Genomic DNA, 24,080 nt, shown 5'->3' with positions numbered 1-24,080 from the left:
ATTTGTAAATTCTTTGAACTTTTGTTTATCATGGAAGGATTTTATTTCATCTTCAAATCTGAAGGTAAGGTTTGCTGGGTATAGGATTCTTGGTTGGCAACCATGTTCTTTCAGAGCTTGAAATACATTGTTCCAGGCCCTTCTAGCTTTTAGAGTCTGGGTTGAGAAGTCAGCTGCTATCCGTATTGGTCTCCCCCTATATGTAATCTGATGTTTTTTCTCGCGGCCTTCAAAATCCTATCTTTATTTTGAATGATATGCATTTTCATTATAATGTGCCTTGGTGTGGACCTGTTGTGATTTTGTGCATTTGGTGTTCTGTAAGCCTCTTGTAGTTGATTTTCCATTTCATTCTTCAGGTTTGGGAAATTTTCTGATATTATTTCATTGAATAGGTTGTTCATTCCTTTGGTTTGTATCTCTGTGCCTTCCTCAATCCCAATAATTCTTAAATTTGATCTTTTCATGATGTCCCATAGTTCTTGGAAGTCTGTTCATGATTTCTTACCATCTTCTCTGTTTGGGCAACTTTATTTTCAAGATTAAATATTTTGTCTTCATTGTCTGAGGTTCTGTGTTTTGGTGCTGCTTTCCATTGAGTTTTTTATCTGGCTTATTGTTTCCTTCATTTCAAGGATTTCCATTTGGTTTTTTTTTTTTTTTTTTTTTTTTTTTTTTTTTTTTTTTTTGAGAATCTCTATCTCTTTGTTGAAATGATCTTTTGCTTCCTGTAGATGCTCTGTCAGCTTATTGGTATTATCATTCATTGACTGCATTTGCTCTCTTATTTCATCCTTTGCTTCTCAAATCATCTTAATCATGTATAATCTGAAGTCCTTTTCTGACATTTCTTCTAACATACTGTCATTGGATTCTATTAATATAGAATCTATATTTGTTTGGATCATTTTCTTCCCTTGGTTTTTCATGTTGTTCACGTATCTTCCCCTCTAGCAGTGTAGTTCTGGGGTATTGCAGATTTCCCCCTATAGGCTTATAGTGGCCCTATAGGTTTCAGAACCTTTTCTTTAAGGGGAGATCAAATTCATACACTATGCAATCCTAGACCAAATAGCCCCTATGAGTACAATAACAATATTGTCATAATAAACAGAATGAGTTCAAATATTATCTTCAGTAAAACAAAGAGATTTACAATAAAGTCTGCAGTTTATGGAAGGCAAAGAGGATGCAGAGGGATGTAGAATGTGGCTGTTAATGGAATAAGAAAAGATTATACAGAAGTTCTAGATAATAGAAAGGGTAAGAGTGTAATCAAAAGAAATTGGATGTTAGCATGCAAAAAAGGGAGAAAGAGACTGTGAGGTAACAGGTAAACAGAAGGAAAGAGAGCAAGAAAAGTAAAGAAATAAAAACTTAAATTTTTTCAATAAGGAGAAAAAAGAAAATCTACAGGATAAGAGTCATATAATAATGAAACCTCCCAGTGTTCAGTAGCCTGATGCATGAGAGGTACATGACATTGACCTTCAAGTCTCCATCAGGCATCTCAGGATGGGTTTGCCCCACCTAAAGATCAGAGCTCCAGCTTCCAGGATTATCCAAGATGGCCGCTCTGGCTTCCAAATGTGTTGGCAAATGGGGAGCTGCAGCTCAGTGTGTGGACGTGGTCAGCTGGAGGTCCTGGAGGCGGAATGCGGTTGGTCAGGCAGGGGTCCTGGAGGTCGGGTGTGTTTGGTGTGGTTGCGGGATCCTGGAGGCCAGGTGCAGTCGGTCTGGGGTCCTGATGATAGGGTGCAGTGAGTTGGTCTGGAGTTCCTGGCAGCAGGGAGCATTCAGTCGATGTGAGGGTCCCAGAGGCATGGAGTGATCGGTCGGGCTGAGCTGTCCTGGAGACAGGGCTCAGTCAGTCTGGCCGGGGATCCTATGGGGCCTGGCTGTTATCTCAAAATGGCAGCAGCCACATGTAATCAAATGTGCAGGTACTGTAACAGTGAACTTCCAGGCAACAGCAGGCAGCTGGTGTTCCACTGGCGGTCGGCGATCAGTTTGCTGACTGTTATCGGATGATCGGGAGGTGAACCTCGTGCGTTGGGTGATGGATATGTGTAAGGCCAGTGATGGACAGGCAAGAGGTAGGCAAATGGCGGATGATAGGTGCCTGACAGTGAGCAATCTGCACTCAAATAAGGCATCGATATGCTGGCAGACTGCAGGGGGTCACAGCAGACAAATGGGGTAAACAGCAGGGGATCGATAAGCAGCAAAAACTGCCTCACCAAGAAACAGATATCCTGTGTTTGAAATCGGAGTTATGGTGGGACAAGGAACGCAGCCTGCCTCTAGTCCGCCATCTTGGCTCTCCTCTCCATTGATTTTTTTTTTTCTCCCCTTCTTTTTTCTGTACAAATAATTTCAAAGTTTTCCTCTGGGACTTCTCTCTGTAACCCTCACCTCATCATTATTTTTCTGTGTATCACATCTCTCATTAATTCTCAAACATTTTATTCATTCATTTATTTGTTCTCTGAGTATTTATCAACACCAGGAATGGCATCAGGTGCTGGAGAGTTAAAGATGATCCAATTCTCCTTGTCCTCAGGGAGCATATAGATTCAGTCTCTAGTGTTAAAAAGGACTTTCCAACAACTTTCAGAGAGTTGAGGACTCTCTGGAAATAGAGAACAGGGGGATGAGAATATGCACATCTTAAATATTTACTGTTACTTTATTTGTGCAGTCTCATTTTTCTCTGATGAATTGGTGATGATAGTCATAATTTTTAGCTTTAAACATTTATTATTTTAAAGGTTCGGTGCTAAATGTACACACATTAATTTACTCAATCTTATGGTCACCTTATAAAATATTCATTGTTAAATCCCAATTTTACAAGTGAAGGAAATGAAGCATGAGAATTTAAGTACCTTGCTCAAAGTGGCATAGCTGAGTCTACCAGGGCTGGGTTTCAAGCCATAAATCTGCTTCTAAATCCATGCTTTCAGCTATCTGACTCTCCAGGTCTGGGAGGAAGCACAACCATAAACTCCTTTTTAGAGGTGCAGAAACTGAAGCCTAGGAAGAATAAATAACTGGCTCAAGATAACTAGTAAAATCGGTACTTGAGCCTCATTAGTCTGACTTCAACATTCCACAAAACTACCTCCAGACACTCAAATTCAGATGATCTAAGATTTAAGAACTGGAAATTGCCTCAGTGATAACTCTACGGAATAATCCTCTTTTTACAGATTAACTGTAGTGTAATCATTAAATCACTTACTTGAAACAATCATGAGACGGTTCAAGGTGGCACAGCAAATTTACATACCAAGGGAAGTTAGTGGTTGAAATATTATTTTTATTAAAAAATGCAAGATGAGAGATCCAACACTGGATGCCAACACAGCTCTTCAAAATGATTCAAATGACTTGTTTCTCTGCAACAAGAAACAAATTGGGAAAGGGTTTTAGAGACACTGAGCTCATTGTAATGTACAGTGGGACCTAGGGGATGAAACAAATAGGAGATGGAAACAAATTGTTTTCAGAATGACGTCCACTGAGCTGTCCCCTGAAAAGTGACCCACTGCTGGGCAGGGATCCTTCTATAATGCTGAATTGGAGCCAGCTGGTATCTGGAATGTACCTTGTGTGTCACCTTCTGGTCTCTGTTTGAAGTCCAACTGCATGTGATTAGGGGTAACTGACACAGAGCTTGTGCTAAGTCCAGTAACTTGTTGAATGAATAGCAATTGACTTGAAAATTGGATGAATAGATTGAATTTCTTCTGTCTCTGTCCCTGTCTCTCTCTCCCTTCCTCTCTCTTTCTCTCCTTGATTAAGCAAGACTAAATCCTCTAGGTCTGGTTAAAACAGTGCTTACTGTTTCTGAGAGGGATATTCTTGAGAAATAGTGCTATAGGACTACTAATTGGGATTTGAATAGGATGAAATTGTAACCCAGACATTTACATCATCTAATTAGTATAACAATAATTGACTGCAAATGAGGATGCATTTAAGTCTCTATGCATTTCCCTTACAGTAGTCAAATGATGTGTTTATTTTTTTTTTAATATATAAAATTCTTGGTGGTTCTCAAACTTACCTACACAATGGAATTGTCTTGAGAATTTAAGAAAAAAATATTGATGCTACTGGAGTCTACCCAACAGATTCTAATTTAATTAGTATGGAGTGTGGCATGAGCATTGGGGTTTCTTACAACCTACAAGGCAATGCTAATGTGAAAAGCTGGAGAACTGCTGCAAACCACAGTTAAGATTTCTCGCTGGGATGAGGCACCAGCTGCAAGACTGTTTTACACCAATATATTTGCTGAACATAAACATCCCAGTGCAAACTCTTGCACCCAAAAACCCAGGGCTGCCTGTGGACAATCTTTGGAAAAGTTCAAATTTGTAAACTGATAATACATATAATTCCACAGGCTCCATATGGTTCCTGTTATCTTGAGGGAAACTATACACATTTGCCTTGCCCCAGGACAGAAAGATAAATAACAGATGTGGATAATTTTTATCGTGCTTGTACTGAACAATAATAGAAAAATAAGAAATGCAGGGGACAATGAAAGAAGTAGAACTCTTGAAAATAAAGCTCACATCAATTTTTCTAGGTCATACCTTTGAATTTTTAAAACTCTGCTATGTAGTAGATCTGACATAACTGTCATACAGGTCTGCTTTTCTAAGACAGACTATTTCTAAAGTGATAAGGAAAAATATTAAATATTTTAGTGTTAATAGAGCCAAATTAATCAATTTATTTGTGATAGTGAAAATAACAAAAATCTCCATATAGTTGACTATGTGCTGGGCACTGTTCTATGCACCATATATGTATTAACTTTCTTAATACCTTACTATTATGCTGAGACAAGCACTATTATTTTTCCTGTTTTACAGATGAAGAAACTGAAACCCAGAAAATATGAGTAATCTGTTCATGATGACACACGGTGGTAGAACCACAAATTGAACCTAAGTACTCCAGTTTCAAATACCAGGCACGACAGCTTAGAGGTACTGGTGGCAACATCTTCATGGCAGAAGACAGGGCCTTCTAAAGAAGTGAAATAGAGACTGTGGAGCTGATATGTATGGTGTGCCAGACACTGGGTAGCTTTTGGATTGCTTTCCATTTTCTCTACTTTTAAGAAGTGGGAATTTTTTCCTTTGAAGTCCCATGAAGTCTGCGTGATGAACTTTGGCTAGGCTCTCTTGGTGAATGTTTTAAAAACTACATATAAAATATTTTTTAAAAGAATTTTTACTATGAAATACAGCATGTATAGTGAATATAATATAAATGTGTATATATGTATGTTTGTGTATGGTCTTCTAACAATAATAATCGAACATGTGTAAATCCATTATTAAGATGTCTGATCAAGAATTGGCAAATTTGTGGGCTATAGCCAAATCCAGCTCTCTGCTTATTGGCACTTGGTACAAGCCATTATCTATTTATCTATTTATCTTGTTACAAAGGTGAAGTTGAATGCTTGTACCAAAGACCATAAAGTCTCAAAAACAAAATTATTAACTTTTTGGACCTTCGTCAGAAACAAATGCCAAATCCCACCTTAGATACCTCTTCCTGATTCCCTTCTCTTTTTCTCCTCCCTTAAATTCTATGCCAATATTTACCTTTAAGAAAATTGCTTATTCTTACTTTTTTGACTTTAGAATATGTAAAGAAATCATAAGGATGAATTCCTTGGCAATTTGTTCCTTTCTCTTCATATTATGCTTGTGAGTTCACCCATTTGATGTGTGTGGCTGAAGTTCATTAACTTTTTATTGTCATATGGGAACCTATTACATTAGAATCTCAATTTATTTATTCAGTCTATTGTTGATAGACAATTGTGTTGTTTATAGTTTTTTTTTTTTCTTTGATTAAAGCTACTATGACTTAGTATGACTTCTGATGCACACATACAAGACATTCTCTGGTATGTAATATTTATTAAAATTTCAGGGCCATATGATATGTGTGTGTGCATCCATACACCCCATGTGAATGTCCTGTTTGAACTATTTCCAGAGTGGCTGAACCAAGTAGTATTCCCATCCCTAATGAATGAGAATTCCACCTGCTTTTTATTCTAACCAACTCTTGTTATTTTCTTCCTTTATAAATGTTTGCTAATCTGAGGTGTGATAAATGTTACCTCATTATAATTTTTTAATTTGTTCTAATTAGTTGTGCATGACAGTAAAATGCATTTTGACACATTGTACACAAACGGAGCAAAACTTCTCATTCCTCTGACTGAACATGGTGCAGAGTCACACTGGTTGTGTAACCATACATATATATAAGGTAATAATGTCTATCTCATTCTACTGTCCTTCCCATGTCCACTGCCCCAGCCCTCCCCTCACTTCCCTTTGCAGAATCCAAAGTTTCTCCATTTTTGCCTATACCCCCATTATGGATCAGCATCCACTTATCAGAGAAAACATTTGGCCTTTGGTTTTTGGAGATTGGCTTATTTCACTTAGCATGATATTCTCTAGTTTCATCCACTTACCTGCAAATGCCATAATTTCATTCTTCATTAAGGCTGAGTAATATTTCATTGTGTATATATACCACATTTTCTTTATCCATTCACCCTTTGAAGGGCAACTAGGTTGGTTCCACAATTTAGCTATTGTGAATTGAGCTGCTATAAACATTGATGCGGCTGAGTCATTGTAGTATGCTGATTTTAAGTCCTTTGTGTATAGGCCAAGGAGTGGGATAGCTGGGTCAAATGGTGGTTCCATTCTAGGTTGTCTGAGAAATCTCCATACTGCTTTCCACAGTGATTGCACAAATTTGCAATCCCACCAGCAATGTATGAGTGTACCTTTCCCCCCCACATCCTTGTCAACACTCATTGTTGCTTGTATTCTTGATAATTGCCATTCTGACTGGAGTGAGATGAAATCTTAGAGTAGTTTTGATTTGCATGTCTCTAATTGCTAGAGATGATGAACATCTTTTCATGTTTGTTGATCAGTTGTATTTTTCTTTCTTTAGTAATGAGATCAGAAACTTTCTACTTTTCATGGGCCATTCCTGTGACCTTTTCTGTGAAATACCATTTTGTATCTTTTCTTGTTTTTCTATTTTGCCTGTTATTGATTCACATACATTCATTGCATATTCTGAATATGCTATTTTTTTAGAGAACTTCTTCTTTCTACATGCTGTAATAATTTGTGCATTATTAAAATTAGTGGTTCCTCAAATACTTGAATGAATTTACTGTAATGCCATTTAATTCTAGACACTTTTGGGGAAAGATTCTAAAATACTGATTTCATTTCTTTAAATAGCTATTCTATTACTGTAAGTGTTGTTTATTTCTTCTAGGAATTTGTTATCTGTTGCATTTTCAAATCTGGTTTAAAGTTATTTTAATAGACTCTTAATGCTTAAATGTCATCAGAATGAAGTTATATACTCCTTTCTATCCTTTTACCCACCAGATATATATCATTATGTCTTTACGTCATTTGTTTTTAATTTAATTCCATTGTGGTCAGAGAGAATATCTGTATGGCTTTCCTCCTTTTATGTATGTTGAGACTTGTTTTATGGCCTACAGTGTGGTCTATCTTGGTAATTTTCCCCTCCACACTTAAAAAAGGTGTTCTATTATTGTTGAGTGGAGTGTTTTATAACTATCAATTAGGTTAAATTTGTTGATAGTGTTGTTAAGTATCATTACAGATGTTCTGTTGATTCACTCTATCAGAGAAAGAGGTACTGACATCTCCCATCATAATGGTGGATTTGTCTGTTCCTACTTGCAGTTATGGTAAATGTTAACTTGGCTTATCCCTCCTCCTCCCCTTTTTTTAGCCAATGTATATTTATATCATATACATGATTTATAATATATATAATACTATATTTTGTATACAATATATTCTTGGGTTTTGCTTTTTAATCCATGATCTTTGCTTTTTAATTTGGGTATTCAGACCATTTATACTTACTGCAGTTATTTATATGGATTAAGTTTAACACCAATATTTGAATTCAGTTGTCCTATTTGGTTTTTGTTTAAGGAAAACTTTATTTGCCTTCATTAATGATTTTTTCCCCATTTATTTTCTTTATTGGATTATTAAATCTCTTTGTTAATTGAGTAGTTCCTTTAGAGTTTATACTATACATGTTTAACATAGCACATTCTATCTGCTAATGATATTAATTACTTAATATATGATGATGTCAATTAATTTTATTCTGACATAAAAATGTTATGAAACTATTCATCAATCTTCCCCTCCATAATTTCATTGATGTTGTCATGCATTTTGCTTATACATATTTCATAAATCTCACATGATTTTGAATTCATTTTTTACATAAGATTTCACAATAAACACTAAGAAAAATATATACAGATCACAAAGTTATAATTCCTAGATTTCTTCACTCCTTTGTGTTGATTCACATTTCCATCTAGTGTCGTTCTCCTTCTCCCTGAAGACACTGGTGATCATTTTTTCAGTTTTTAGATATTAAAAAACCCTCTTTATTTCCTTCATTAAAAAAATATTTTCAAAATGCTAAGATACCATTTTTTAAATATCTCAAGGATATTGCTCCATTGTCTTCTTGCATTATTTTTTTGTGAAAAGATCTTTAAGATTCTCTTCCTTTGTAGGTTTTGAGTAATTTTATTATGGTGAATTTTAGAGTCATTTACTTCAAGTGTCTTCTGTTTGGGGTTCACTGAAATGCTTGGATCTGTGGGTTTATAATTTTTAGCTATTTGGACAATTTTCAGTGATCATTTCTTCAAAAAAATTTTTTCTACTTCCCCTGTAGAGATTTCAATTTACAGCACATTAGTTCACTTATTGTGGTCCTATATCTCACTGATGCTCTCTTGGTTGTTTCATTTCTTTCTTGTGTTTTGAGTCATTTTCTCTCCTGTGTTCTACTTCAGATAGTTTCTCTTGCTATGTCTTTCAACTCACTAGTCTTTCCTTTTATCATATCTAATCTTTTGATTATTTGAGTTTTTCCTCTTGTTATGGTTCATGTTTTCCTGATTCTTCATATGCCCGGTAGTTTTTTTTTTTTTATTTATATTTTTTAGTTGTAGATGGACACAATACCTTTATCTTATTTGTTTATTTTTATGTGGTACCGAGGATTGAACCCAGTGCCTCGCGTGTTAGGCACACGCTCTATCACTGAGCCACAACTCCAGATGGTCTGGTAGTTTTTGATTAGTTGGCAGACATTGTGGATTTTACTTTGGTGGGTGCTGGATACTTTCTGCATTTTTGGATTATCCTGGGATGCAGCTGTGTTACTTGGAGACAGTTTGATCCTTTTAGGTCTTCATTTTAAGATTCATTAGAAGGGAACAGAACTGTGCTTAATGATAAAACCCTTCTGATTACTCTACCCAGTGCTGAATTAATTATGTTGTTCTCTAGTTTTTTTGGTGGGAAGAGGGACAATTTTCAGCTTCGTATTAGTGCCAGGCAGTGTTCTTTCTGAATCTTTTGGGAAGTTATTTCCTCAACCTTACATAGTTTCCTCATGAGCATACAATAATCACTACTCTGTTAAATACTAACTAGATAACTCTACAGATTTCTGGAGTTCTTTCTCTCTCTCTGCAGCTTTTCTCTCTTGTATAATTCTGACCAGCTTGGAGAACTATTACCTATCTCAAGTTTTAACCTCAGTACCTCAAGTTGATTGCTCTTCTGTGTTCATCAACCCATTCTATGCCCTAGAATAGTTTCCAAGGAAGAATTCTGGAATAATCCTGGGCTTCGTCTAATTTTTTTTTTCTTGTCTGTCAGGGATCACAGTCTTTCATTGCTGATGTCAGGTGTACAGAAAAATATTGTCTTATACTTTTTGTTTTTTCAAGTGGCTGTTTTGATTCTAAGATTCTGTTCTTGATCATCCATCTTGGCTAAGAAAGTAGGTTCAATCTTCTTTTAAAACAATTCTTTTGTTCAATTTTAGCAGAGGTTTGTGGATTTTATTAGGCTTTTCAAATAATCCATATTTGACTTTGTCAAATCTTTTCTTATTCATAAATTTGTTACTTGCATTTTTCTCTATTATTAATTTCTATTCATATTCTTTATTTCCTTCTTTCCATTGGCATAGCAGCTTTATTCACACATTAAACATAAACACCAACAATAACCTCTGGACAGAATGATTACTCAGTAGACAGTGGTATCCCAGCTCAGATAACTCACATAGCTCTTGTCTAACATACATCATAAGGAAGTTCTTCTGAAGCTTGAAGGAATTTCTTTTTTCTTTTTGTCCAGTTTTTTTTAATTGGTGCACTATAGTTGTACATAATGGTGGGATTTATTGTTGCATATTTATACATGCACACATTAGAACCATATAATTTGACTAATATCATTCCCCAGTGTTTCCCCTTTCCTTGCCTTCCTCCCACACTCTGGTCCTTTTCTTCTATTTTATTGCTCTTTTCATTTTTGTGAGATCCCTCCCATCTTTTCTTTCTTTGTTCTGCTCTAGCTTCTGCATAAGAGAGAAAACATACTTTCTAAGTTTTATTTCACTTAAAATAATGTTCTCAAGTTCCATGCATTTTCCTGCAAATGACATAATTTCATTTTTCTTTATGGCTGAATAAGACTCCATTGTGTATATATACCCCTGAAGAAATCTCATGCACAGCAATAACATATACTGTGGTAACGTTAACCAAGCAATATCACCCCTGCAGAAATCATGAAAACTCCACATAATGACTGCTCTTAAAAAACAAAACAAAACAAAACAAACAATAAAACCCTACCATAGATGAGGAGTTCATATGCTTGTATGGTGAGGAACTATGTGGTGAGAGGTGTTTACGTTGGGATTAGGATAGGGTCAATCACAGGAAAACAGAGTCCAGAACCCAGTTTAGAATCAAGATTTGGAACTGCTGCATTTACAAAGAGAACAAAATGAATCCTGAACTCTTCTGTGTCCTGTGACAGGCAAAGCACATGGATGATTATTGCTCCAAGAATTGAAAATGGAGAAATGGATCATCAAAAACTTGGAGATCAAGGAAGTCTTCATAATGTGGCTAGGAATATTTCAAAATTGTAAAACTGGATAGAAACTTTGTTAACAGCATATGTGAGTCTCTTTAAGAATAACTATGAAGAAAAGAGGCTCTATTCCCACTGTCATAAGCATTTATGCCTTTGCCTTTTTTCTCAGATGGTCTGTGATCTTTCTCACATGATCTGATAGACAATATTCCTAGGCCCTCTGGTGCTAATACTATTCCCCAACACAAATATTAAGTCATCTCTTGACTGTATTCTCAGAATCTAGCCTACTAATTTGCAGAAAGGGTTCAAATATTATTCCTTTATTATACAGAGTAAAGAGTTTGGGTTTGATTTCTTGGTCAGGGAGAGCCATTGAAGATTTGTAAGCAGGTAAAGGTCACATTAATCTGTGCCATTAAATCAAGCTGATAAGTCACACATCACGTGACTTGCAGCCAACGATAGGTAACTGTGTTTGTTTGTTTCATTCTTGATTATGGCAAAAATCCTAGATAAGCCAAATGTCGTGTGGGAGGCACTGTAATGAATGTGGTCATCTTTCAAAAGCTTCAAGCCTAACGGAGGAGCTTTACAAACCAAAACATCCAGTAATGAAAGGTTGTCATTGAATTTACATAAATGTCCTGTTAATAAATTGTGGGGGTCTGTCTACTGTGATTCATTAGACAGAAACACCATGGTTGATGAGACCCACAAAGTATTATTGTTGTTGAAGTCACATGTGTCTTGATGGACTGCAACAACTGGCAAAAGCCACTTTACCCAATTTTTAAAAATCCCTCTTCATTTAAATATGTAGGACTTGAGTCATGGAAGAGCAGGAATAAAGACAATATAGAAGTAGTAAAGAAAGTGTTAATCTATTGCTTTTTCCATAATATTCTATTCTTTTAATTGTACTTTCAGATTTTTTAATTCTAAGGAAATCATCATTCTGTTGTCTAAGTTGTATGCAATGTGTACAAATATTTATTAAATAAGGGCCATAATAATAGGTAACAGTTATGAATGCTTACTCTGTTCAAGGAATGTGCTATGTGTTTTGCATATATCGTTTCACTAAAGACTCCAAGAACCCCATAACACAGTCATGGTCATCACCCTTATTTTATAGAGGAGGAAATAAATGCTTAAACAGGATCAAACAGTGTGGAAGGGTAGAAGTGAGATGTGAATGAGGAAGGTTAAGCTCCACTATCACAGGTTACATGGGGCTTGCTGTGTCATCATCATGTAGGAACCACAGATTTGTCTTCCAGAGGGACTGTCCATGTTTCCTAACACATTATTTGAAGACAAAGTGGTAGTAGTGTTGCTGAAAAAAAAAAAATAAACTAACTCAAAGAACACAGTTTTTCTTATTACTTATAGCCATAGGTACTGTGAAAAATTGTCTATATAAACCTACCAATAAGGGTCTATATGTGTATCTACCTATCTATATTCATAAATTATTATCTTAATTAATTTCTTTTCATAAATTTATCATAATGTTTCAATATTTTAAGATATTGAAAAAACCTGGGCTCGGTGTAAATGCCTATAATCCCAACTACTGTGGAGTTTGAGGTGGGAGGATTACTTGAACCCAGGTGTTCTAGTCTAGTTGGGCAACATAGCAAGAACCCTGACTCAATGAAAAAAGAAATTAAAAGATGTAATTTCAAAGACAGTATTAGTATTTAAAAACCCATCGATTTATGTATGTATAAATAGATAGGTAAACATATATAAACATGTATACATATGTGTTTGTATAGTAGCCCCTTTTAACTGCAAGGAATATCTCCCAAGACCCCTATTGGATCTCTGCAAGCATAGATAATACAAAATCCTATGTATACATACCATGTGGTTTTTTGTCACACATTTTTTATCAGTGTATCATAGTTTTACATACTGTCAAATTTATTGGTACTCATTCCTACATGCACATGATACACAATATGACAATATAATTTGGTCAGTGTCACTCTTTAGCACTTCCTCTCTCCCTCCGTACCTCCTACCCCTTGAACCCTTTCCTCTACTGATCTCCTTTTGATTTTTCATGAGATCTGTCCCCATCTTTCTTTTCCTTTTTCCTCTCTAGCTTCTACATATCCCTTGTGTTTTCCTATACAAACATATCTGTGATGAACTGTAGTTTATAAATTGAGCATTGTGAGAGATTAGCAACAATACTTAATAATAAAATGGAACCATTTTTTATAAAAATATACTATAATAAAAATTAAGTGAATGTAGCCCCAACTCCTCAATGTCATTTTGTACCATCCACCCTTCTTTTTACCTGACTGTAACTAAATCATGGAAAGTAAAAGCACAGATAAAGGGGACATTACTATATAAATTTACATATAAGTCTAAATGCATCTATTGCATATATACAATTATTATATATACCATACTAGGTATATTTGGATTTTAACTCACTTCTGGAATGTGCAGGAAGCTTGTCCATGTCTGTGTATATTATTAGGACAGAATTTCCATTTAGAAAAGGGCTTCTCCATGAATTTTCTTTCTATGTCTCCCAGAACAAAATGAATTTCGACTGTGTCAAAATGAATATATTCAGGCTGGGGAGATAGCTCAGTTGGTAGAGTGCTTGCCTTGCAAGCACAAGGCCCTGGGTTCGATCCCCAGCACCACAAAAAATAATAATAATAATAATAATAAATTTAAAAAATGAGTACATTCACTCCCTATCTTTACGTACTACATATTTCCATTTATTTTCAAGCCAGTTGGTGCAATGCATGACTTTCCCCAGAGCAAGAGGCTGGAGTGGAAGGCATGGCATTTCTCAGTCAACAGAAATAGAGGTAAATCAGTCTGGGGTCCAAATGCTCTGTGAATGCTGGCAGCCAGCCAGAGAGCAGGTCTAAATTAAACAGATTATGCCAAAGAAAGCACAATGCAAACCTAAGACAAATCGCCCAAAATGGCTTTTATTCCTGCATTCCACCACAGTTTCTGAATATAAACTGTCCCCCAAAATATTAAGGGAGAGATTGAAAACTGCAAATCCTCTGGTGGCTCCAAAGCCCTCTGCTTAGATTTCAGAGAGGCAAGCCTAGGTCTAGACATTTCCCCTGGTACCAGGCAGGAGGCCTCTGGGGCTGCAACTGTGGCTGTGTGTGTGTGCACGTACTCGTTTACGCTCTTATAGGCACAGGCATGTGTGCACACTGCAAATTCATCATGTCAAGGGCAGCACTTGCTCTGCAGGCCTCGTTAGGATAACCACATCACACAATGGTTTCTTTCTAAATAAACAGACGAGGAGAGCTGGCTGATAAGTCACTTACAGAATATACCGGCCAAATTTAATCAGCGGCCCCTGCGTGCAGACAAGTGGCCTTCTATGCTAGCTGGTTTGGGAGAAGATATCATCTATCCTGTGCACAGGCCTCGTAATTGCATCTCATTCCTGACTCCTGCAAAATAATGACCCTCTCCTCCCATGGTTTGCAGAACACATGGGGAGGAAATAGTAGATCTGAGCTAACTGGCCCAGAAATTCTAACCAGATGATGGAAAAATGTTTTGTCAAAGTAAGAGTTCTTTGAATTTTTAAGAGCCCAGCATAATCTAATAACCAGCCTTTCAAGACAGAGTCCAATATGGGGCCAGCAAGACTGTCCGCCATTATTTTAATATAATTTTGCCAGTTCTTTCATTTTGACGTGTACAGAGAAGAATCCAAAATAAGACATTCTTTCTCAGTCCTTCCTTCCCTGCTTTTCTTTTATTGGCAAGAGAATAAAACACTTTTCCCTCTAAACAAAGCAGTAAATGACACATTTGAAAAAAAAAAAAAAAGTTGCAAAACTGCATTGTTTTCAACTTTATTAAATAACCCAAAAAAGAAAAAGTAATAAAATGATTTTAAGAAGTCTGTTAAACTATCATTGGTTTTTGGAGGTGTTGACCAGTTGTCTAGTTCACTCAGTAATTGACCTCTTTGATTTGTTTTTATGTCGCTTTCAGCTTTTGTACACAACAGGCAGTCACTCAAACAAGGAGGCCTCTAAACACTGAAACTCTCCAGAGGTGGATGCTTTGGTCAAGACTTTGAAGAAGGAAGATAGAAGCTTTAATCTCAAATGCTTCCCTTGGCATCTCAAAATCAACAGTGACTGTTTTCTAGTTTTCTGAAGACTATGGTCTATAGGAATGAAGTCACCAATTTTCATGTTCTGCCTAGTTTGACCATTTAGGCAAATCCTCTGATCTCCTCACCTCTTCAACCACCCAGATGTCCATATTCTCTTCCAGGGCAAGACTGCTGAAGGCGAAGCTTCATACTTCATAATTATCTTCTCTTCATTTCAAAAAACATTCTTTCCTGTACTGCAACTATTGGAAAGCAGGAAAGTGACTTCACAACAAGACTTATTCATATTAAAGAGAGAATGACTGATACCATTGGGGGGTACCACTTCAACTAATTTGTATTTTGAGGTTAGAAACATTCGTTTCTTGGAGCATTATGTTTTATGAACGTTAAGCATTCTGTCCCCATTGTCCCTAAGTACCAATTTAAGGTTTGGAATGGATTATTACTGTAATATGAACCCAGAGGGATAAATCTTCAGTAGTATTATTCTAAAGACTGGGATTGGTAAAGAAGAGCTCTTCATACCCCTAGACCATACCATACTGAAAACTGATTGCTTAGAGAGCTCACTCTCTATTCCTATATCTAATCCAGGACTAAGAGCTAAAGGCTTTCCTGAGGTATCTTTCTAAGATTCATCCTTGGTGTGCAGAAGGAGCATCTAGGTTCAATACAGGTGGGTGTGTTCTATACTGTACAATAAACAAGTGACTAATGAACTCCCATGTACAGTTGTCCTCAGTATCTGTAGAGGATTAGATTTATGACCCTCCACATATACCAAAATCCTAAAATGCTTAAGTACCTTATATAAATTGGCACAGTGTTTGCATATCATCCACACGCATCGTACATATGCTTTAACTCATCTCTAGAATATTTACAATACCTAATGCAATATAAATACTACTTAAGTAGTTATTATATTACAGTGTTTAGGGAGTAATGACAATAACATAGTTTGTACAAGTTCAGTACAGATACATTTTTTTCAAATATTTTTGATCCACAGTTGGTGAAATCTGTGGATACAAAGCACTGACCATATTCATTATCGGCCTTGTCAAGTGTTTGCAAAAAGGTTCACCATTTGATCCTCTATCTGTGAAGTGAATACAGAAGAGGTAGGACAAGGCAGTTAGTAGAACAGGAAGGAGACTTCAGGGGACTCCTGCAGCTTGTGTAGAAATGGCATGGCAGATGACAGATGTTAAGGTCAAGGTAAAATGAAACCCTGAAACGTAAAGGCAATGGATGAGTTAGCATGGGTTAGGTCTCCAAACCTCAGAGATCCATATGGTTTTCTGTGTGAAAAACACATTTATCTTGACCCAAGGAAGGAAGTGAGGAGGAGGCAGCAGTTACCAAGACAGGAGAAAACCTAGAACACTTGAAGAGGGAATGTCAATGGGTCCAGGTACCCATAGTGTAAATACTTCAAAAAACTCCTAAAAGTTTGATTGAGCTCATGCATGTCCATGGAATGGTGCTTTTCCTCCATCTTTCTCTGAAGGGCTAGTAAACCATAGTGCAGGCCATTCTGATTGGACTCTGTTGAGAAAGGAAAAAGGAAGTATCAGAAAGAGGGAGGAAGATGCCTTCCAGGAATAATGTTTAAGGACATCCTGGGATAACTGGATGAACATCTTTAGTGGGGACCAAAGATGGGAATGAACAGCATGGAGAATAAAGATTTCTTTTACATGGCCTAGGGTAGAAAAAAATTTGATTTGAAAGTCTCAATTTTGTTCCTATTTCAAAAGACTACTTGTGATATTGTCTGTGGTTGTTGTTCAAACTAAAGTTTCTGGCAAAACCATTGATGCATCACACACCACAATGTGCTCTTTAACTCACTCCCAAGGTGATTGTAGCGCTCAAAGGAAGGAAATCACTGATGGAAATCTTTTGTCTTTCTTGGATAGCAAATAAATTGCATCCATTACTTCTGGAAAAATGAATTTGAAGCTGTATTACTTCAAGGAATCCTATAAAGACTGAAATTTGAATTTTTCTCAGTAATTTAAAGATGGATGTTCAGTACCCAGCAAATGACCTGTCTCTCCCTAAGTCCTGTGAAATTACTCTCTCCCTCTTGGGCCATCTGGTATTGGCATTACACCTTCATGTGTTTTTTCACTTTCAATACCAGATCTTCACCTACACTCTTTCATGCCAAGAATTACATCCCTGCAGTGTTTGGTTCATCCTTTCCAAACTTCCATCACGTATTTCTTGAAGCACCACAATATCTCTGAATAAGAAAAGCCTTTTTTCCTCATCCTTTCTCTCATATAGAACCTCTGGGCATGAAATCATCATTCATAAGCTGTGTACCTATTTTACCTTTTATTTACTCATGGGTATTGGTTGCTGTTTGAGTGAATAGTCAAACTGTTCTCTGTAGACTTATTCTCTTCTATTTGTGTCAACAATGTCCACTTTTAGTTATAACCTACTTAGAGATAGAAAGTATATTCTCCAGCTAGTAGTTTTTGAAAATGGCTTATAGGAATATCCCCTAAAATACAGGAAAAACACTAAAAATCATATATTTAGGTTACATATATATACAAAAATACCCATATATTTATGCGCACACATATAAATGTAAAAATGTAAATGTATACACATGTGTAAATAGTCATATGTACATGTATATGCCTATATACCTACAAGTATATCTATTTTAATGTTACCTTTTATATTTTTGTATATACTTTAAAAGATATGCAAGATTTTTGTACAGTGGTGGCTCAATACAGTTACTTATATTCAAAAAGCTTTTTCCCAGGGGTCCATGGTCAGATACTGTCTACACCATCATAAATAGTCTGTGGCTAAGTATCATTTGACAAAGAAACAATGATGTCAACAACATTTACTCATTGTGTATTTTTTGATGCTCTTAAGATTGTCATCTAATTATAAAATGGTCTTCAATACAATTTTTCAGCAAATAAAAGGCAATTTGCAATAACTCCCTTTTAGCATTCTCTGTTTTGAATAATTTCAGAGAAGATAGAGAATAAATGAGATTAATGCCAGGTGATAAAAACTAGAAACCACTGAAATTTCCAAGTCTTTCTCCTTTTTTCTGCCCCCAGTGATATATTCACCCACTGCCTGGTCAGAGTTTCAAGGATGAGGTGTAGCAACCTCTCCATTGTTCCTGCGGCAGAACTCAACTCATGTTCTTCTTAGTGATAACAAAGCACGTTTAGATTGATTGACCTTTGGTGTTGAGCCTACTACCAAAGTTGAGGTTCATCTGGGAAAGGACTGGCATAGTGTGTGCCTGATGTTCAGCTCCTCTTGACCCAGCCACCCCAGCACAAGGGCATGCCTTGTCAGACATGTGTGTCTCCCATGTAGGAAAATACAGAGGGACATTATGCCACAGAAAGGTATGGCCTGAGTAGCAACACCAAGGAGAAAACTCCTTTTTTGTTTCTTAGCCCTCCTCTGGAGAAACATCTGCCAGACAGACAGTGACCATAATATGAGACTTGTGTTTCCTGTAGTGGTGAAAGTTCTAGACTACCAAACTGCTTCCCTGATTGGGATCCCCAACTTCTTCATCTCTACCTCTGGTGTCTGCCATGTTGGGCTTGATTTATTCCTGATTTTCTGAATCTGTCATCAGCAGAGCTATTATCTCCCCCACTCCTCGCAAAGGAGCTCTTTATTTTATGGTTAAAAATCCATCACTCTTTCTATAACGGTGACCAAAAAAAGATAGCCTCTTCAACAAATGGTACTAGGAAAACTGGAAATCCATATGCAGCATCCTGCACAAAACTCAACTCAAAATGGATCAAGGACCTAGGTATTAGACCAGAGACCCTGCACCAAATAGAAGAAAAAGTAGGCCCAAATCTTTATCATCTCAGCTTAGAACCAGACTTCCTTAACAAGACTCCCAAAGCACAAGAAATAAAAGCAGGAATCAATAAATGGGATAGATTCAAACTAAAAATCTTTTTCTCAGCAAAGGAAACAGTCAACAATGTAAAGAGAGAGCCTGCAGAGTAGGAGAAAATCTTTACCACATTCACTTCAGATAGAGCACTAATCTCCAGGATCTATAAAGAACTCAAAAAACTTAATACCAAAAATACCAAGAACTCAATCAATAAATGGCTAAGGATCTGAGCAGACACTTCCAAGAAGAAGATATACAATTGATCAACAAATATATGGAAAAATGTTCAACATCTATAGCAAGTAGAGAAAGGCAAATGAAAACTACTCTAAGATTTCATCTCATTCCAATTAGAATGGCAATTATCAAGAATATAAGCAATAATAAGTCTTGGAAAGGATGTGGGGGGAAAGGTACACTCATACATTGCTGGTGGGATTGCAAATTGGTGCAACCACTATGAAAAGCAGTATGGAGATTCCTCAGAAAACTTGGAATGGAACAACAATTTGACCCAGCTATACCACTCCTTGGCCTTACATAAAGGACTTAAAATCAGCATACTACAGTGACTCAGCCACATCAATGTTCATAGCAGCTCAATTCACAATAGCTAAATTGTGGAACCAACCTAGATGCCCTTCAAAGGATGAATGGATAAAGAAAATGTGGTATATATACACAATGAAATATTACTCAGCCTTAATGAAGAATGAAATTATGGCATTTTCAGGTAAATGGATGGAGTTGGAGAATATCATGCTGAGCGAGATAAGTCAGTCCCCAAATTCCAAAGGTCAAATGTTTTCTCTGATAAGTGGATGCTGATACATAATGGGGGTGGGATGGTCAGATTAAGGAAAGAATGAAGGAACTTTGAATTGTGTAGGGGGAAATGAGGGTAGGAAAGATGGTGGAATGAGACAGACATCATTATTCTTTGTACATGTATGATTACCCAGATGGTGCAAATATACATTGTATACAACCAAAGAAATGAAAAGTTATACTCCATTTGTGTGCAATGAATCAAAATTCTGCTGTCATATATAACTAAATAGGACAAACAATAAAAAAGAAGTGAGAAAAAAGAATATTTAATATTAAATTAAATTATTATACCAGACAATAAACAATACTACAGAGCAAGAGTAACAAAAATAGTATGGTATTGGACCTAAGATATGGCAGGTAGACCAACGGTACAGAACAGAAGACACAGAGGAATTTTGTTTTAAAATGTATTTTTAGTTTTCTAGTAAAAACAAAAACAATAAAATCCTGGGAATTTCTCTGTGAAAGTGATGATAAATAAAAGGAACTGATCTCTTGGTCATGTCAAAATGCTTGGGGGCCCACAGGTAGACAAGGAAGACACTTGTTGATTTGGTTGGAGATCTAGAGTCACCATACAAGATGAGAAGAAATAATGTTAAAACAATAATAGGCAAGATTACAGGTGATTTCATTTTTCTTTGTATGCTAAAATGAAAATTTTCTACAATAAGCATATATTTATTTTAAATTAGAAGAAAATGTACAATGTTAAAATAAAATCAGTGTACTGTGAATTACTTTTAAATAAATATGTACACAGAGAAATCCTAAAGAAATCAAGGTTGCCAGAAATCACATAGGGTAATTTTATTTAAATTTGAAATGTGAGCTATGACTCTTTTTCAGATATTCATGGAATAGAATGACAGAACAAAATTGTTTTATGGATGAGAGAAGATAGCTTTTTGTTTTTTTTTTCTCTGTCAGATGGTTTCTTCTATTTAACCAAGATTACAATTCCAGAATATCTACTTCTCTATTTCTACTGCCTTTTATTTTTCCATGGCTGCAATCTCTTGTAATTATGGAATTTTTTTTTTTTTTTTTTTTTTTTTTTTCCTGGAGCAGCACCTCAGAGATTAGCCAGTTTGGAGCCAATCTGACTATTCTTGATTGGTGCTAATAATCTTCTCTGTAGGAACACAAGTTTTTAGGACATTCATATCTGCTCTGAGACTTAAAACAGCTGGAAAATACATTACCTGAATTTTTTTATTTGACATTCAAATTCACTGTTAAATAGTACTTAATATCTGCTTTATTTTTTTTGCATAATTTTCCTGTGCACAATCACCTCAGAAGTTCAATGCAGTTCAAAGTGTAAATTTAGAAGTATAATTCAAAATATCTACTTTTAATAGATCAACCCATTGCTTAGCTAAGCAAATGACAAAGTTCAAAAGAGGGTCACAAAGTCATGTGTTTCTTTATTTTTGAACAGCACTGTCTTTTGCATACATTTATCTTTAAACTGTAAGAATTCGATATGAAGGATGAAGCATTCCTCAAATAAAGTCCAGTCCCACCTTGGTGATAATTATTTATTTAAGAAAGCATAAAAACCAGTGTGGTGGTGCATGTCAGTAATCTCAGCAGCTTAGGAGGCTAAGGCAGGAGGATAGCAAGTTCCAGTTCAAAGCCAGCCTCAGCAACTTAGTGCAGACCTAAGCATCCTAGTGAGCTCCTGTCTCTAAATAAAAAATAAAAAAGGCTGGTGATGTGGCTAAGTGGTTTAGCACCCAAGGGTTCAATCCTGGCACACATGCTTGCACACACACAGAGAGAGAGAGAGAGAGAGAGAGAGAGAGAGAGAGAGAGAGAGAGAGAGAGAAAGCAAGAAAGCAAAATATCCTCATTTATTTAATTCTTTAGCACTAATTTATTTGTTTGGCTAGACTTAACAAATATCATCTTTGTTAATAGCAATTTCTTTATTTCATTCATTCATTCTAGATCCTTTGCATTACATACACCAGGGAACAAAACAAACAAAACAAAACAAAACTGAGCTCTCATGGAGCTTAAATTCTAGAGGGTGGATAATAAGCATAGCAAATGAATAAAAATACAGTTTCTAGATTCCATGGAGAAAGTAAAGCATAGAGGGAAAGATCAAGAAAAAACAGATTGTTTCTATAATAAAATGTCTAAGATCAATAGAAAGAATAGAAATGTATTTGGTTCACAGTTTTGGAGGCTGTGGAGTTTCCATTGAGGGCCTTCTTGATGCATTGTAAATGGTAGAGGGCATCACAAGATGAAATAGATCAAGAGTGCTAGGTCTCCCTTCCTCTTCTTAAAAAGCTACTTATACCAGCCCGGGAATCACACCCTCATGATCTCATTGTTATGATTTGGATATGCAGTGTCCCCCAAAAGCTCATTTTGTGAGACAATGCAGGAATGTTCAAGAGTGTACTTAGATTAATCCATTTGATGGATTAATAATTTGAAAGGATTACTTGATGGTAACTGTAGGCAGGTGGGGCATGGGGCACGGTAGGTCACTGGGTGTGTGTCTATGGGAATTACATTTTATCCCTGGCTCCTTGCTTGCTCTCTCTGCTTCCAAGCTGCCACAAGCTGACCAACTTTCCTCTGCCATGCTTTTCTGCCATGATGTTCTGCTTTATCTCAGACCCAGAGCAATGGAGTTGGCCAGTCATGGACTGAGTCTCTGAAACTGTGAGCCCCAAATAAATTTTTGTTCTCTAAGTTGTTCTTGCCAGGTATGTGGTCACGGTGACAAAAAACAGGCTAACATACTCATCTAGTTTTATTTACCTTCCAAAGGCCTCACTTCCAAATACCATTAACATGTGAATTTGGGAAGTAAGTTTCCAACACCTGAACTTTAAGGGAACATGTCCAAATCATAGTAGGGGATATGGATCAGACTTACTGGGAAGGTGTCTTTCAAAGACTTGCAAAAGTAAAGTGGGGTTGGCCAAGCAAACAGAATGATCTCAGCAGACAGAGTGAATGGTACAACGATACTGAAGAGGAACAGTAGCACAGCTGAGCGGGTCATGGGATGCTATAGGGAAGATAAGATCAAAGAGATCATGAGGTAGATGGGTATGGATTACAAAGGATATCCTAGGTCACTGTGAAGATCTCGACTTTTACTCTGATTGAAATGGGAGCAATTGCAGAATTTTAAATGGAGAGCTGGCATGACCTGACTTGAAAATATCACTCTGACTGTTATGTTAAAACCAGATTGAAGAAGAGACCAGGCAGGAACTGACTATAGAAATTCTTATTTAGGTGTTTAGACCAAAGTGGTATCAAAGAGAGTGGTGAGATATGGTATGACTCTGGATGTGTTCTGAAGCTAGAGCTAACAGACTTTGCTGAGAGACTGGAAGTGGAGTGTGAGAGGAACAAGGATGGGGAAGTCCAAAGAGTTTTGGACTGAGCAACAGAAAGCATGGAGCTCCTATTAATTAAATTCATATCTTTGTTTCTGGAACACAGGGGTAAAGTTCTGGAAGGCAATGACCGGTATTCTATGATCAGTAAGCTGCATAGAATTGAGAATGATGGTAAAATTATGTCTACACATAAAGTCAAAAATTCCCCCCATTTATGTGCAGGAACTGACCTTTTGCATCTCACAGGAATGACTCATTTTACTCTGAGGTAAGCCACTCATAACTCCAAATACTTGGCTGGGTTGGTACCTGAAGGCAGGTACTTCTGGGCACCCATCTGTTCCTTAGTACAACCTGTAGATGGCTGTGGGGTTGGGTTACTTCTTATCTGTTCTAGTTCTCATTTTGATTTTTTCCCTAAATATGTACAAGTTCAAGAGAGGAATGAGGTTTAGGGAGAAAATCAGGTTTCACCTCTTGCCTAACTATCTTGTTCTCTTGTATTATAAAACAATGCAGGCTTAATCTGTAGGGCATGGGTCAAAAGTTTTTCACAGGGGTCAAGTCCAAAACAAATGAGTGATATTGGCCATATATCACTCATGATGGGAAGTAAGTAGTTCTGAATGTGGCAAACTGAAGAGTTTCAGGTGATTGCTGCTATGGAAATGTAAGTTAATAAATAAATATTTGTATGAAAGGACTATGGTTTAGATCCATTTTCCCACCCAGGC

At 36.5% G+C, this 24,080-nt stretch overlaps 1 long non-coding RNA gene across 2 annotated transcripts in view; it reads left to right on the top strand.

The window, feature by feature from the left end:
- Positions 1-18,298, top strand: part of LOC306645486 — a 69,424-nt gene extending 51,126 nt beyond the window's left edge. Inside the window, exon 4 of one of the 2 annotated variants that reach the window (XR_013759669.1) lies at positions 15,078-18,298. This is a non-coding gene — a long non-coding RNA (uncharacterized lncRNA). Of the gene's footprint in view, positions 1-4,892; positions 6,138-15,077 lie in introns of those variants that run through there. The other variant, XR_013759670.1, reaches the window with a different exon arrangement.
- Positions 18,299-24,080: the final 5,782 nt, after the last annotated feature.

Source organism: Sciurus vulgaris (genome assembly GCF_902686455.1).
Source record: "Sciurus vulgaris genome assembly, chromosome: 15".
NCBI lineage: Eukaryota > Metazoa > Chordata > Mammalia > Rodentia > Sciuridae > Sciurus > Sciurus vulgaris.
This window is presented reverse-complemented; position numbering and strand designations above follow the sequence as displayed.